Source organism: Monopterus albus, unplaced genomic scaffold (genome assembly GCF_001952655.1).
Source record: "Monopterus albus unplaced genomic scaffold, M_albus_1.0 scaffold113.1, whole genome shotgun sequence".
NCBI lineage: Eukaryota > Metazoa > Chordata > Actinopteri > Synbranchiformes > Synbranchidae > Monopterus > Monopterus albus.
In genome coordinates this window covers 1219818-1236114 of record NW_018127993.1, presented here as the reverse complement: position 1 = coordinate 1236114, position 16297 = coordinate 1219818, and the positions used below count along the sequence as shown (strand labels likewise).

General features: G+C 39.5%; 1 protein-coding gene across 1 annotated transcript in view; it reads right to left on the bottom strand.

Annotated features, from left to right (window-relative positions):
- Positions 1-16297, bottom strand: part of LOC109966549 (receptor-type tyrosine-protein phosphatase delta) — a 322783-nt gene that overhangs the window by 133972 nt on the left and 172514 nt on the right. Inside the window, 1 exon segment of the mRNA XM_020611458.1 lies at positions 7464-7501. The gene's annotated coding sequence lies outside the window, so the exon portion shown is untranslated.

Genomic DNA, 16297 nt, shown 5'->3' with positions numbered 1-16297 from the left:
ACTTCCACTCATCTGTTTGTTTTTTTTCATCTGCACACTACACAACGTCTCCCCTTCTCTGTCGGATACTCCTCCACCTTTCCTCTCATTTTCTTTTTTTCCTCTCTCTTCCTTCACTACTGTTCTTAGTTTCTGTCCTATCTGATTATCATGTTACCACTGTTCTAGCAGCAGATCTTTTTGGAAACTGTCCATTTTCTTATCGTTACATTTTCTTCTTCTCCTTTGTGTCACTTTGACTTCGATATTTGCACTGCTTAACCAGGCTTCATTTTCCTTATTTTGCCTTCCAACTCTTGTAACCTATCCTCCATTAACTAACTCCCTTATGCCAGAGTTTGCCCTTTCACTGCCAGTCTCTCACACTGTCTCACTGTCTCCCCTCCTCTTCTCTCTCTGCCATGTTTGTGGTCTTTCGCTCTGTGCACATTTAATGGCTGGGGTGTAATCCACTGGCTAATCTGCTGACAGCCTGTGTGACAAGGCATTAGCTTTGTGTCACTGCCTACCATGCTGCTTCTCAGCATGTGTGTGTGTCAGAGAAAGAGAGAGTCAGAGGAAGAGAGAAGAGAGTCTATGAATATCAGCGTGTCCATACGCATACAAAATATACGTATATGCTAGCATGTGTGATGGGGTGTAAGTAATAGCTTATGTATGTTTGCTGCTGGATGTCAACTAATTCCCCAAGTGTAAAACTGGTAGCTCCTCAGCTTTGCATGACCTTTCACCTTTCCATTATTTCCACTGTTTATGTGCGCTGCTGCTACGTTTCTCTTTGGGTGATAGCAGTTTTAATAAAGATGCCAGGTCACAGTGCTAGTGGATGCGGCAAAGGGCACAGTGGTTAAGAAAGCCCAAAGTAGCCTTATCCAGGGTGCCTGTTGGACATCCAGCGCTGTCACATGGGCCATCCTTTGTTTGTTCTTTTTACCAACTATTGAATTTTTTCTTATTTTCATTACTACAGTCTGGACATTTTTATTATTATGGCTTTCAACAGAAGCTTTCTAATTACATTTGGCACCAAAAACTGCATCTGATTATTTTGATTGATTATTTTGCTCATTATTTTTTTATTATTTGATAGATTGTTTAGTTTATTTCCGAAAAATGTGGAAAAAATTGCACAAAACCAGCTCAGTTTTTTTTCAGTCATTACAAACCAAAAGATATTGAGTTTGCAATGATGTAAAAGCTGAAGGCTGCCACATTCAGGAGATTGGAGCCAACAGTTGCTTAGCATTCATGGTAATGGCTCAATTGATTATCAACATTTTTTTTTTGGATTGAATTTGGATCACGCTGGCCATATGCCATTCCATCATAGCTGCATGTATTTTTGCATGCAGCTATGATCATGTGCGGGCATACGACTCCATGCATGTCCTGTGGTTTTTCAAATGCTGTATCAAAATCTCCCTCATGTGAAATGCTAGCTCCACAAAGCCAGCAGAATTTACCTTGCACTTGCCTACATGTCTCTCTTTTTAGCTTCCGTTCCTTTCTTTTGTGGTGCCGTCCCCTGTCTCCACCTGAGTGATCCTGTTATCACAGCTGACCCCACGCTCGATCTGTCGACAGCCAAAGAGATTACACCAAAGGCCGCAAAACACATTGGACTCCCTGTTTGAAGTGGGGGCAGGAGAGATTGTGTGATCCCTTGATGCTGATAAACTGGCCAAAGCTTTGGGGATTCAAGAAGGTCCTGCCGGGAATGGGGTAGGGTGAGGTGGTGGTGGTGGTGGGGGGTACTATAGTCACTTTAAGTCTGCTTCTAATCACTGGGCTTTTCAGAGGGGATAAAGGAAAGGAGAATTGGAGCTTGGTGTGAAATGGAATTGGGCCCTGATGGAGCTTGAGATAAGGTTGTTGGACTTTGATCAGTGTTTGTGTGAAGGCTTGAGATTAGCATGTTTGTCAAATCTCTACTGCACACGGAATACAATGATAATAAACATAATACTTTAGCAGAAAACATAATACTTCAAAAGTTATGTTCTCCACTGGGTCAGCTGCAGCTAGAGAACAGCTCACAGTCATTGCCTGGCGTGATGTTTCTTGGAACCCATGTCAACAACAGGCCTGTATCATGTATCGTGTAACCTTGCATTTCATCGTTTCTCGTAATTTATATTAGTTGTACTGGCACGGTGCTACTGATACCATCTGTGATGAACATTTTCCAGCTAATGAATGATAATCCCAGGGGAACTGGTTCATCTCATTCATGCTAATTTCTGTATATTCCTTGATCTGTTCTTCCAACCTCCTCTTTTTTGACTGTTGCCACATGGGGGATACTTCTGCCACTCATGTGAGAACACAGCATAATTATCATTGATTCATGCACCATAAAAGTAGAGTAGAGTGAGACAGACTCTTATGAAATGTGGCTTGCCAAAATACTGTCACAGACGGAGGTTTGATGGCTCACTCATCCATGGCCTCCACATCATGTTGTCTTCGCCAGCTGTTGTTTGACAGAACGGATTCTTCCTGCAGTGTGCAACGACACAGCTATCAACTTAAGAGGCTTGACAGCAACACGCTATGGGGTCCTTTTTGCACTGTATTATAATAGGTATAACTGGTGGAGCATCTGCAATTGGTGTAAGACAAAATAGCAGCAAAAAAATTAGAAAGAAAAATCTCTGAAAGCAGAGTAGAGCACTAGTCCGTGGAGTTCGTTCTCTGTACAATAGCATAACTATGCATTATTTCATATTTGATTCTGTAATAAGTTGTTTCAGTGATATTGTATGTATCTTAGTAAGACTCAGGATATATTTCTTTCAGTATTTTGCATTTTTTATTTGCATCAGCCAATACCGTCCTGGGAAGCAGTGAAAGAAACAGCCTTATATTGATCTATCTTAATTACCGGGGTCAATGAAATTTATGGCTTTCAGGCTTGCCAGGAGCCATTTCTATGGCATACTGAGTCAAGCAATCACTGCTAATGTGAATAAATGATATACAGTTGTGCCAAATTGAGTACAAACATGGACGGGTATAAAATCCAGTTTGAAGCCACATGGCTAAACAAAGCTGTCAGAGCTAAGCAGTTGTTTTTAATACTCTGTCTGAACACCAGCTGACAGTGAATCATGAAATAAACCACTACCTGCTATTTTGAGTACGGCTTCCCAACAGGCAACACAGTGCTGTAAATATGAAAATAACTGCAATGCTTTGAAGATCTTTTCACCAGTTTCCTATTCTGTAGGTCTCTTCAGTACTCAGTCAACTTTCAGCATGTCAGCAAAAGGTTTAACAACCTTGCAATGGCATTTTCCATCATAGCTGAGACTCGGGTAAATTTGATGAATGCAGTCAAAACCACAGTCTGCCTACATAAAATTTAAAATTCAATCTACTGTACAGTACACACTGATAAACTTGTTGATGCTGATTGTGGGAGCAGGGCAAAGCTCCCAACACTTAGTAGATCATCATAATTAAAACATAAATTGGCGGTATTGAGCTGCATGCCGTTGCCAGTACAGGCTCCAGGGAAGCACTGATTCATGCATGCACTTGGAAACAATTGCTTTGAGTAAAATATATATATGGTATGCCTTATAAATAAAATCAATAGCAAAACAAGCTGCCTAAGCTCTTGAAATAGTAGACGTGGAATTACAATCATGCAAACAATGCTCGCAGTACAGCATGGGCAGATGGGAGAAGTGCACACTTTGAATGCAGGATGACATATAGTTCATTTAAGGTACAGTATGTGTCTCTGGGGAAATCCTTTAATAATACCAAATTATTGAATTTGTTGCTTTTCATGGCCCAGTCAGGTATTTGACAGGATCTGTTGGAAAAACCCCAGCACTGGTTGCACAAAGGTTTGTCAGGGCAGTCTTCATTTTGCTCCTAGACCTGTTTTATTTGAGGTCGACAGCTGCACAAAAACATACGTTGCACCTGTCAACCAAAAATGGCTAGCCAACCCACCCCCACACTGTCTCAGGACTAAGTGTTTTGTGTTGTTTCAGTATTTAGAGTCAATCACACCTGCTGACATCTAACATAAAGGAGAAAAACATGAACCGCAATTTGTCATTTACTAACAAATTTGTTGAAAAGCAATGAAAAGGGAAATTGTTTTTAAGCACCACCATGACCTCATGAAAGAGGATATTTGTTTCTATCATTTCTTCACTAAATATTGAATTTAAAATATCCTTGTAACTGTCAAATTCTTCCACCAGAAACATGTTTTTGTTGGAATGAACAGAGCTTTATCTCAGTCGGCCATATTTGTTAGTTTGAAAGCAGTCCTAATTTACCACAAATACACAGAAAATTAGCCCTACTGAAGATAGTCAAGAACAGAAAGCTTTGTGCAAACAGTGGACTTTGATGTGTGTCTGAACTCTGAATAAGCTGTAGTCAAAGTCTGTCATCTGATGATGGGTAATGGAAAGGATAAAGGTCTAGAGCAACCCTGATGCAATCTTTATTATATGGCAGTTATGTTTATACTGAACAAGAGCAAACATTCTGATAAATATGGACACAATGCAGGTGCTGTAAACCCTGGTTTTATATGATTTGCAAGGCCTTTTAACAGTAGCCATTTAGAAAAATCACATATATAGCTTGTGAAATAGCATTTTTCTCTATGTTTCAATTGGAGAGAATATACGTTCTCCTGATTTCTGCACAGCTGCTTCATGTAGGATGAAAAGTGGTATTTGGGGTCTGCTCAGGAGGTTACCTGAGGAATAATTCAGTCAAGCAGAGTTGTAAAGATCTGGCTAATCTGAATTCATGTTCAAGGTTCACTTGTCAACACAATGCAGATTTGTTTCATTTCTTTGTAAAGCTAATGTAGCGTGAGGAAAGAACAGCACAAGGGTTGTTATCTGCAGAGATGCCACATGGTATGGCTGAAGGAATTTTCCCTATAACTGGGCGCACACCTGGACCCTCTGCTCCACATTTAGACTTTTACATCATGAAATGAATTGTGAATTCAAACCAACCATGCTGCAGTAACAACACAAACTACAGTTAACTATGAAGGAAATTTTGTACTTGAACTTTTGATAGAAATATGAATGATAAATTAGACATGGACTATAATTTTTATGTGCAATTTTTGTTCGAATCCAATAACAATATTGTGGGCAGCGTCCTTCACTACTGACAGCCTGGCACATGAAAAAAGGGATGCCAGGAATGAATGGAAAAAAAGTAAGAGAGGACAGAGAGAAGAGCAATTACAGAGGAGCACTGGCATGAAGACAGCTATGGCAGGAGAAAGAGGCTGCACAGAGAGTGGGCTGGATGTATAGGTATAGGGAAAATTGGATAGGGAAACAACAGAGGGAGAGGAGAGACAGGCAAAGGGAGATAGCAAGGGCGGAGTGGCAGGAGAATGAAAGAGAGTAGAAAGGAGGGAAATGAGAGATGGAAAATTGGAGAAAAGCAAAGGAAGGCGGTAGAGGAAGAGCTTTTCCTTCCTGTCATATACTGTATCCACAAAGAGGCTTTCATCCAGCCTCACATCAACGGCCTAGATTGAGAAACCCTTTTGCAAACACCACACACACAGAGATGCACACAGACACACATTCATCATGCCAAAAACCATCCTTTGACAGTAATCACCAGTCTACCTTTGGTATTACACAAAACCTTTTTATGCATTTTGTTGCTACAATGAACTGCTTAAAAAGGAATTTGGAAAATTTCCTCTAATTAAGCCAAAATTAGTCTGAGCCTGTTGAATATTGAAGTCATTCTAGCTTGTGCAGTAAAGCCATTTGTTCTTCTTCTGTCCTACATGAAATCAAAGGGACACTCACACGAGTATTTTAATACAGGCAGACAGAAAAACCAAACCAGTACATGTGAGAACGTACCTCTAAACCTCCTGATAAAATATTTTTCCTTATTGCCATTTTAGTAATATATATGGTCAAATGAAGGTTTTGCTAGTTACATGGACAGTAACACCTGAATAAGGATATACACATCAACACACACTGAATAAATGCTATGAGCAGAGAGGAAACAAAGGAATTAAAGCAAGCCTGACTAACAGAGTATGACATGTCCAAGGCCTATCGCTAGTTATGCCCCCAGTGCTACAAACTGTTCCCTCACTATGAGCCACTGAAACAGAAGAGCAATTACCACTAAAACCACCCCAGGAGTGAATTGAAAGGAGGTGTCAGGATACGGAAGAAAATCTTTACTAATATAGACACCCTACTTTTTGGGGTTTATATAAACATTCTACAATGGCTTTTTAGTCTGAGATTCTAATGGCAGTTAACTTAAATGGCATTATTTTAGTTATTTTGATTACTATCTGTGTCCTCACAGTTGCATACCAAGCCTACTGGAACTACAGAGTAGTGTTTGCATCAGTTTTTGACTTCATTAGTCTCCTATGATGGAAATAAACGGGAAGAGATAATCCATTACTTTCTGACAGGAAGATTTCAAACAGTACTTGTGTAGCAAGGACAATATTGTATATGTCACAAATTCTGATGCAATGCAGAGAAAAGAAATGATCACATCTGACTGATTGTCTGGGACGGTGTGTAAGCTAATCAGCTCAAGGAAATGGATTTATGTCTATTAAGCCAGAAGCAATTTAAAACTGCACTATGTAAACTCAACCACTCTCGGGCCTATAGTAGATTTCTTTGTTTGGACTGGAGATTAATTAATTCAGCCTGACTGTTTTCTTTTGGACCCAGCACTTGCTTACATATTGCCCTCTGAGTCTCTTGTGATTAGCTCACGTTCATAATGTAAAACCAAACCCAGTCCTATGATGCCATTTGGGTAAAACAGAGCAAATGAATACCATCTCATTTTTGAAACCTCTGTTGCATCCCCACTTTGTGGTTAATGCTGATAAGAGAGTGTACTTTTATCTCAAAATGTTCCATGATGTACCCATTAGATTTTGACAAGGTGGCTCTGTGCTTAGTAAACACAACCATGCATTCAGTACTTCAATAAGCAGATCTCGTTCATTCTGCAAACATGCAGTATAAACAAACACACTGAAAACACCCACATAGATTTATGTTGTCATCAAGCACGCTCACTTAGATTTGTGGCACTCTTCTAGTTTGCCTAAAATGCACTATTGCATGGGTAACGGATGATGAGTGAGGCAGAGATGTCGCAGCGTGCCATTTATCTCTGTCAGATGTAGTTGAACACAAGTTCTTATTGGCTGGGCAGGAATCATGATTGCTAAAGCGGCACCCCAGTCACAAAGACCAAGCTAATTAAACAGTGTGGGAGAAAAAGCAAGATGCCTTCACACTCTACCCTGTGAGGCATCATTCTGCTGCATCCAACAATAACACAGTCCTGAGACTGTACAGAAATGGAAACTCCACATAATGTTCCAGGAAAACATCTTTGTTGTGTGCTATACAATAATTCTTGCATGAGATGTAATTGTAAAAGCTTACCTTTCAGCACTCAAGCAACCTTCCCAACAGTTCAAGAGCTGCAGAATGACAAAAACAATTTAGGTTACGGTTTACTTCTGCTGTCATAAAAGCTGGAATGATCAGAAGTTGATGTTATTCATGGGAAATCGTTGGAGAGGCGTGGATAAAGACAGCAGTAGGTTTTGTTGCTGGAAAATCATTTTAATCTCAGCTGCAGCAATGTAGTGATCTGCTGCCCTGAGCTGAGCACTAATTCAGAACTGCCATTGCTATTTAGAGTGTAAAGGGCAAACATTTATTATCCACTGATTACATTTGGCAGGCATATGTGTCTGACACTTCAGCCCTTGTAATTTTCTAGCCTGTTACAAAAACCCTTTCCTCACCACTGATATTCACTCAGTGCTTGAATATGGTGTCTTTCATGGGTTTTACTGGGGCACAAAAAAGGAGTTTCGAGAAAAAAAAAAAGGAAAGTGGTAGTTTTAGGGGCAATGAACAGCTTTTTAGTTTAGTACTAATTAAAATGTGGGTGGCACTCAAAAGGTCACAGATTGACTGAAAAAAGGGGCACAGCATTGCTGATTGTGTGCATAAAGCGCTCAAGGTCTTGTTGATTAATACCAAGTTCACTTTCAAAAGGGGAATCGAGAGAGACGGGGGAGAGAATTAGTTGTGTGACTGATAAACAGCACATTGCCATGCTCTGTTCCCTTCCCACTTTTTTCCAGCTGGGAGATAAAATTCAGGCTCGGCAATGGTTGCCAGTGCAATTGATTCTGGCAGAGGAATATGCCTGCAGAGTATGAGGCTAAGTATCTGAATAGCTGCTGTCAAAATGCTGAGGGGGAATTTATTCCTAGTTTATATGCATGCTGCTCTATATCATGGAGTTCCAGAGACTGGGTGGCTACAGTCTGATGTACAGTACGCTGCCATTTCACTGGCGTATAATCAGGAAGCTCTTCTAGGCACAGGTGTATGGCTGCTGTGACCAATCCTTAACATTTTTAAATATAAAACCATCTCTGAACCAGTGCTGTAATTACCATGAACTAAATACTGGGCTACCTGTTATCTTGATATGTGTGACATTTTGCAAATCTGAGAAGTACATCAAGTATATATCAAGTATATCATACTGTAGCTTAAAAAAATCCATTTTGACTTAGTCTTCTCTCCTCAAGATGATGTTCAGCATTGGTTGTCTTTAATTAGAGAATCTAATGCAAGCAAGAAAGGAAAACAAAACTGCCAGTCCTATTGTGTCTTTCCTCCTACTAAAAATCTGTCTTGTCCATTGGGGAATGCAAAAAAAGGATTAATATGTAGAAATGAGAGCTGTCTGTCAGAGGTCCTGCCACCATTCATAGATGTATGGCTAATAAGTGGTCATGAAAGTAGGCTCTCTGGTATTATCAAAACCTCAACAGGGCCAGTTGGTTGGAATTAAAAGCAGAAATAATTCAGTTTTTGTTTTATACTGAATACGGTGAGAAACAGAAAATAAATTCCAAATTAAACCTCTTGACCCAGTAAAAAATTGAGGATAGTGGTAAACATAGGAATGGGTTCTGATAACCAGCTCCGTTTTAGATTTGTTTCCAAGTTAGTGAAATATCTCAGTTTGTAAAGATTTGAATCCCTTATAAAGTCTGTCATTCATGTTTCTATTTAGTTATTTGGTTTACACTCTTTGGCCTCTCTGACAATACAAACATTGCCAAAGTTTCTGTATATAAACCGGTTTTAATTGCTCTGAAATCAAAGAAACAGCTGCAATAAGTGACATTTACAGGATGTTACTCATGGTAAAGGGAGAATGACATGTCCTTTGTTGAAAGAGTCACCTAGTGTCCAACATGTTAAAGTATATTTCATGATGAGTGCTCGGCCTTAGTTTGCTCCTGGTGATGGTGTGGTTTGTCAGATACGTAGCAGAACAACAACCAATTCACCTTTAAGTAATGCCAGCTTCATAGTGCAGCAAAATATCAGTGATTTATTAAACTGATATTCACAGGATGATAAAGTTGATATAATATTTAATAATGATTCAGAATGACTGGGATTCAGTAAGTGGAATTAGATTTGGATTTGATAAAATGCTATTGATCCCCATCAAGACAACACGATGGTTCTTTTAATGGTGCTCAAGCCTGTCTTCATGTTATAGTATGCTGTAAGATAGAATACAGTTTGAATACTGTTTTAACTAGATAGTTTATTGTTATTTTCTTCTCAGTGTAAAGTGAGTGCATTCCAACCTAAAACACTCCACACCAGCTAATGTGTTTCACAAGCACTGTCTATTCAGATTGACAGATCCTAGATTATGTCTTAAATACCCCCCATGTAATGAAAGTAGTATGTGGAACAACTGGGGAAATAGACATAATGGCCTTCATAAAACGCCATCTGTTGCACAGCACAACCACAGCAAGGCAAGATTAGCCAGTGAGGCTGAAAGAGTCACATTATATGGCACCCACAGTGTTCCAATGCAAAATGCAGTACTTTTATGTCACTGAATTTGAAATGCTATTGTGTGTTCACAATGATTTCACTCAAAAGCAAGAGGAAATATGTCTTAGCTATTGTAATTAATAGAATGATAAGACTTGATGGGAACAAAGGCTACAGTAGATCAGTATGAAAAGGGGAATGAGCACAATGTTGATGTTTGACATTTCCATTTGTATCTGTGACACGTGATCAAACTAGCAGGGAAAGCGATACTACCCTGCTGTGTGTAAACATAGTGTGGGGATATCAAATCAGATGAACAGTGATTTGCTGCCTACCTACTGTAAATAACCCTGGCAATGACAGGCCTTAGTGCTCCATTAATCCCGGCACTAATATCACCACCCTCTCCTTCACCTGACCGTTTTTTTTTTTTAAAGAATTTCAGACACTTCTTTTTCTGCACACACTGGAGTCAGGGTTACTGTCCTCCCAGCCCCAACCTCACCCTCAGCCCCAGCCCACCAGCGCTTCTTGATCTGTTTTTTTTTTTTTTCCTGTTAGACATTCTGTGTCCATTGCCCTCCTGACAGCCACCCATCAACCTGGGTGCAATTTAAAAATCCCTTCAACAGGTGCCATTCCACAGGCCTGGCTATCAGTCCAGCTGCCAAAGCCCAGACAGGGACTCTGCTTCAGCAAGCAACTTTGAAAGTCAGGTTGGTTCCCCCAATTCCAAATGGACTGAAGGTGAAAGACTCTATTTCTCAAAGATTGGTTCAGCTGAAGACAGGGTCACTGAGCTGGGGTTTCAAGGCAGTAGTGCTGCTTCCTCCCTAACATGTTACAGCCAACATCTGGCATGCACTGTTGTGGTCTGGAGACAAATTGTTTGACTTCATGCAGGCAGATTAAAATGATTTAATAGCTCCAGCATAAAGCAGCGTGTTGAATTATATTTGTAAACATTATGATGTTTTGGGAAACAGAAAAGGCTCTTGGGAGAATTCTGTGAGGGAGAATATTTGTGGTTTGCAGAGATTTATCACTAGCCTTTGTGTCTGTGTTGGAGCTAAAGCAGTGTGTGTGTGCCTGCCTGCGTGCGAACATTGCATACATTGCTTGTCTAAATGCACACATTGCCTGAAACAATCAAGTGAAAACAGCTCAGGCCGGAGGCTAGGCAGCCTGCTGCTGTGCATTTCTCTCCACCATATGTCTCTGTCAAAAATATTTGCTGTGCGCTGAATGAGGAATGAAATCAATCCAAGTGCTATTTCCCCAGTTGCTGCTCCTTGAAGGCAGCAAAAAAAAAAAAAAAAAAGGTACTGATACTTGCCAGATCAGCCCACATTGTCAAAAGTAACAACTGGCCACCAGTGACATTTGCTGACAGACCATCTGGTCTCCAGTGTCCAATAGTCATTTATGGAAAAAATGGAATGGCTGAAGCCTTTCTTCTGTCTCAATTAGCAACTAGAAGAAATAGATGTGAGAACTGCACTGGTGTTATGGACCAATCAGAGATGTGTATAGCGCACATCTCCAGTTGGGAAATGCTTATGGACCAATCAGAGATGTGTATAGCACACATCTCTGATTGGGAAATGTGTTGGGGTGGTCTATAGGCACCAGTGGGATAACGTTTTTCACTTAGAATGACTGAACAGATGTACTTGCTGGCCTTCATTTTCCTTAATTTCACTACTCAGCTGGACATGTGGTACACTGTCTACACTGCATGAGTGCCTGAAGATAAAATCAACACAACAGTAGGGTTGTCAAGTTGCTCTAACACAGAATATGATCTGGTAGTAAGTGCTATTAGTTATATTTACAATTGAGCTTTTCAGAGTCTGTTTCTTCAACATTTAACATTTTAATATTGGTCTAATGTGAACATTTACCAGCTACTGCTGATGCAGAGGTCTATTAAGCAAAAGGCCATTGCTTCTGGACCAGTTAAAGCCATTGTGTCGTGGAGTCTTGCTGTCCACCAAAGCTTTTAGTCCATTGTGTAGCAGCAGCAATTTTGCCCGTAGCCATAAGACCACATGAACAAAAGCTCCAGTTGGCTGGATTATATCGTGGTGTACCAGGGGGTTGTACACATGTTTTGCATGGACTAGGGAGGGTAATTGTTGGGTCCATTAACATGAGAGAGGGCTGCAGCTTCCAGGCTGAAAAATTGCCCTAAGCGAGCTGGCATTATGAGGAGGCATCTTCCCAGATCCCATTCAGCAAAGGAAGTTAATGGAGTTGAAGTAGGTTGTCTAGAGTTAAATTTAATCTGCTGCCAATGGAAAAGCTTTGATGTAGCAAAGATTAAGCAATTGTTGTAATTTTATATATAAACCCAGAGCACCATCAGCCTCAAAGAGCAACCTTTTTAATATTTTCTTCCATCAGTGGGTGTATTATTCAGTTGGTAGCAATATGCAGTGAAATACAATTGAATCTCTTCACCATGTTTGAGATATATGGAGAACTGTATTGAGCGTTCTTTTTAAACATGGGCCATGGCTGTTTTCATGTTATAATCTAGGGCTGTAAGTGGCACAACAGGCTGCACCATCCAGGCTGACTGTAATAAAAGCAATCTTTTGTTTGTCCAGCATGATTATGGGAGAGAGGCACTCAAGAAATTACTCTGGAAAGCAAGATGTGGAGAAAATGGACACAGTTTTATCATAGAACTGAAGTTGAGGTTCTTAACAGTTCCATGTCTTCCCTAAAGTGTCTTTGTATTTGTAGCATGTGGGTCATCAACCTTATTTTGTTTTGAGGAGTACCTTTGAGCATTAATAAGTTCATTTATGTTAGATATTTTTCACACTTCTCTCTAAAGGTGTATCAGCTTCTCTTTAGTCAGCAAATGTAGGAGAAGTCATGGATCTCTGATGGGATATATCAGTTAATGGGAGAAGTGTCCTTCTCGTGCCCTACTGTAATAGCCAAGCATCATTAGTGACAGGGTTAAGAGAGGGTCCAGCCATCCATATGTTACAATAATTACCTCGCACTTCTGTCAAGGCTCATACAGAGAGACTGAGCTCACATTACAGGACTAAACACAAAATAAAGGATGAGCAAAGGGTGTCTGAATAGATCTCTCCTCCTGTCAAGTCTCAACTTCCTTTAGCTTTTGTGTAAGGACATTTAGAGCAACCAAAGGTGAAAGCTACAAATGCTCTTGTTTGATTCCATAAAAAAGGCTGTGGGTCATGTTTCAGCCTTGGTTGAAGAGTCAGCAAAAGTTACTGTACATTGTGAGTGACACATTATTTCTCTGTAACCCCCACCACTCCCATCATATCTCCCCCAAATCACAGCCCTCAATCTATTTTCTGCCTGACTAGTCTTATGAAACTACATATATTCTGTCAGATTACCCCCATCGTTGTCCCAGACTGTTCAGTTCTCAGGTTTTTGAGGAACAGATCTGGAAATGAGCACCAAAACAGTGCAGGTTTTGGGAGCTGATCAGAGTCCTGATGTACCTCAGAGTTCTTGCTGTGGACCTTTGTGTTTAAAAAATGTTCTGTTTCTGGGCCTGTGATGCGCTGGATATATAGTGTGCAGAATTATGCTTAACATCTCAGTGGTACTTTATTACGTCATTTTTCAAATTCCACAAGATGTCTTTACAGGAACATATTGAGAATGTAGAATATCAGCTTCCAATAAGTAGTAATTTAAAGAAGCTGAGTATTTATATAGGATATTCTCTTTTGCAAATTAAGAAGATATTTAATATTTTTGCTTGAATAGACCTGTAGGTTGTAGAATTACTTGGATTTTCTCTCAGTATCTTGTAGATGAAAATATTGTGTTACAGAAAGTGCATGGGCTCGTAACCAAATACCAAAAAGATGCCAGTAAATTACTTTATTTCAGTTCATCTGAGCTGGTGTCTCACCACAGCAAATCATAATTAACAGGGCATAACTGTCTTTATGTTCAGCCCAAAAGAAATCACTTTGCACCAGGGCATCACTGTGTTTCAGCCACGTTAAGCAGAGAAACACATGTAAAAGCAGCATTAACTTAGCAAGCTGTAAATACAACATTAACATAGTGTAATTTTAAATATTTTTTAAGGAAAATATCTTATCAAGCGGTGAATAAAAAGCGGTTAGTTGCTAAATGATCCACTGTGTTCAACCATCTACTTTCTTTCTCTCTGGTGTTTGGCGTTAGCCAGGCACTCTACAGTCATTCACAGCCACTTTTTTGTTGGTTTGTTTGTTTGTGAAAACAACTCCCTGCTGCCGCCGATTACCAAAGTGGGGAGAGTGCATCAAAACAGTAAAGGTGCAAGCCATAAAAGCAAAAAAGTGAGATAAAATGCTGAGGTGAGCTGAGCTTTTTCACTTTTACTTTAGTAAAAAAATTTTAATATGAAGTATCGATTAGCTGCACCTTTAGATGGTCATCATACAGGTACATAACATCCTGCAGTTTGTAGCTCTTCAGAATTGCTCTTCAATTCTTGTACAGTATGTCCCACTTATAAACAACTCTGTGTATTTCAAGGTGAAAACTAAGTCAAATTAATCTGTAGTTTTTCTAGCTGAATGTGTTAATGTAACATCATTGTGAAAACTACTGCTGCTCACTCGTTTGGCACCAGTACTTTTTAAAAATTGTACCCTAAAATAAGATTTAAATTCCAATAATGCTGGCAATTCTGGACCTTTACACACAGCCCAGTGGAGCATAAAAGGAAAAATGGCAAATGTATTGGTTCACAACACTATTCAGTTCGTTGTCTATGGAGCAGCTACAGTGGTTGCAGTCACATGACTAAAATACTAATGCAGTAACATATTATTCCTTCAATGCAGTGGTATTAAAAGTAACTGCATTTGTTTAATGGTCATCCAATAATCTGAATTTGTATGAGGTTTCCTGCTCTACTTGTTAATGCTGATTGATGCATTTATTATTCTTGAGGTGATGACCATTAGGGAGATTTATTAAATGTGCTTTGTATTGACGCCTCATTCAGATTCACAAGAAATAGAGATGGTAAGGTTTGAGCAGACAGGGGATATTGTTTTTAATGTTTTGTACAACACAGAGCATTGAAATTCAGTGTGCTGTGCTGTATTCTGTCATTTAGATCTTTTAAGTATCGTTATCCAGTTAATCATCTGCCCTGGATTTGGTGTTAAACTTGTAACAAAACTGCACTTTACCCTGAAACACATCAAATTAATTTCTCCCTCGCATAAGCCGAGTAAAAGATTTGTATTAAAGACTGTGCACATTTTAATTCTCAAACACTTAAAAAGCAATTTTGCATTTATTTACCACACTGTACTGATTTCTTGCTTGCTTGATCTTGCCATCAGAAGTAGTGTAATTAGTTGTCATGATCATCCAAATGTGTGCAATACTTGTTTTGCAACCCTAAAAAAGATAACTTTCAGATTGGTTATGGAATGAACACAAGGTAGTTTACATGGAATAGCATCTGTTTGCTCATGTCAGTGTGCTCATATCTACCTTTACTCTAAATGCAGTACACAGCTTGTTTCTTGAGGCGTTCATGCATTCCTATTCGCTCTCCCATGAATGAAAATCTCCTAACAGCACACCCACCAAAAAAAAAAAGTTGCTAAGCCATTTGGATCAAGAATCTCCCCAGGCAAATCGGCAATTAGAGTCTAAGCTGCCTTGTAAAATCAATTAGGAGTTGTAGTATGTGTTACAGGTACAAAACTGGCTGGCACCTCTTTAAATGGACCAGGAAGAATGGTTTAAATCTGCCATGCAAGAGACTGTAATTTGCAGCACTTAGTCACAGAATTTCTATTAAACTTGCTCTCCTGTAAGGAGCGGCTCCATACTGTGGGCTTTCTGTAGTTTGCTCAGAAACTATTAAAAAGTTTTGACAGCTGTGAGCTGCAGTGCAGACACAAGTTTATATGCGACATTGAAAGTTCCTGAGCACAAAGACTATTTCTATTTCTAAGATGTTTTTTAAATATAGTATCATGATTTTTTTTTTACATTATTAAATGATGTAATAACTTCTCTTTTATTATTGATGAGCCAGGATCTCTGGCTTATTTAATTTAATCTATTGTATACCCACTTTGGCAAATTACAGTGTGGCTCACTGGACAGCACCGCTGGCTTGCAAGACAAATGCCAGTAACTGCACTGCTTCTGTTGAGTTCAGGTGATTTATCTTGGTGTTGTATGGATGTTGAAATGTTAGCATTTCTGCCTGTGGTGCCTCTGTGATAGTGGCATCCTATCCCACATATGTTCTTGTACTGTTAACTTAAGTCGTTTGATAAACCTTCAATATTCAGACATTATCATCTTTTAAAATGTTATAGTAAAGTCATTAGCCAGCAGCTGCCATTCAGCAG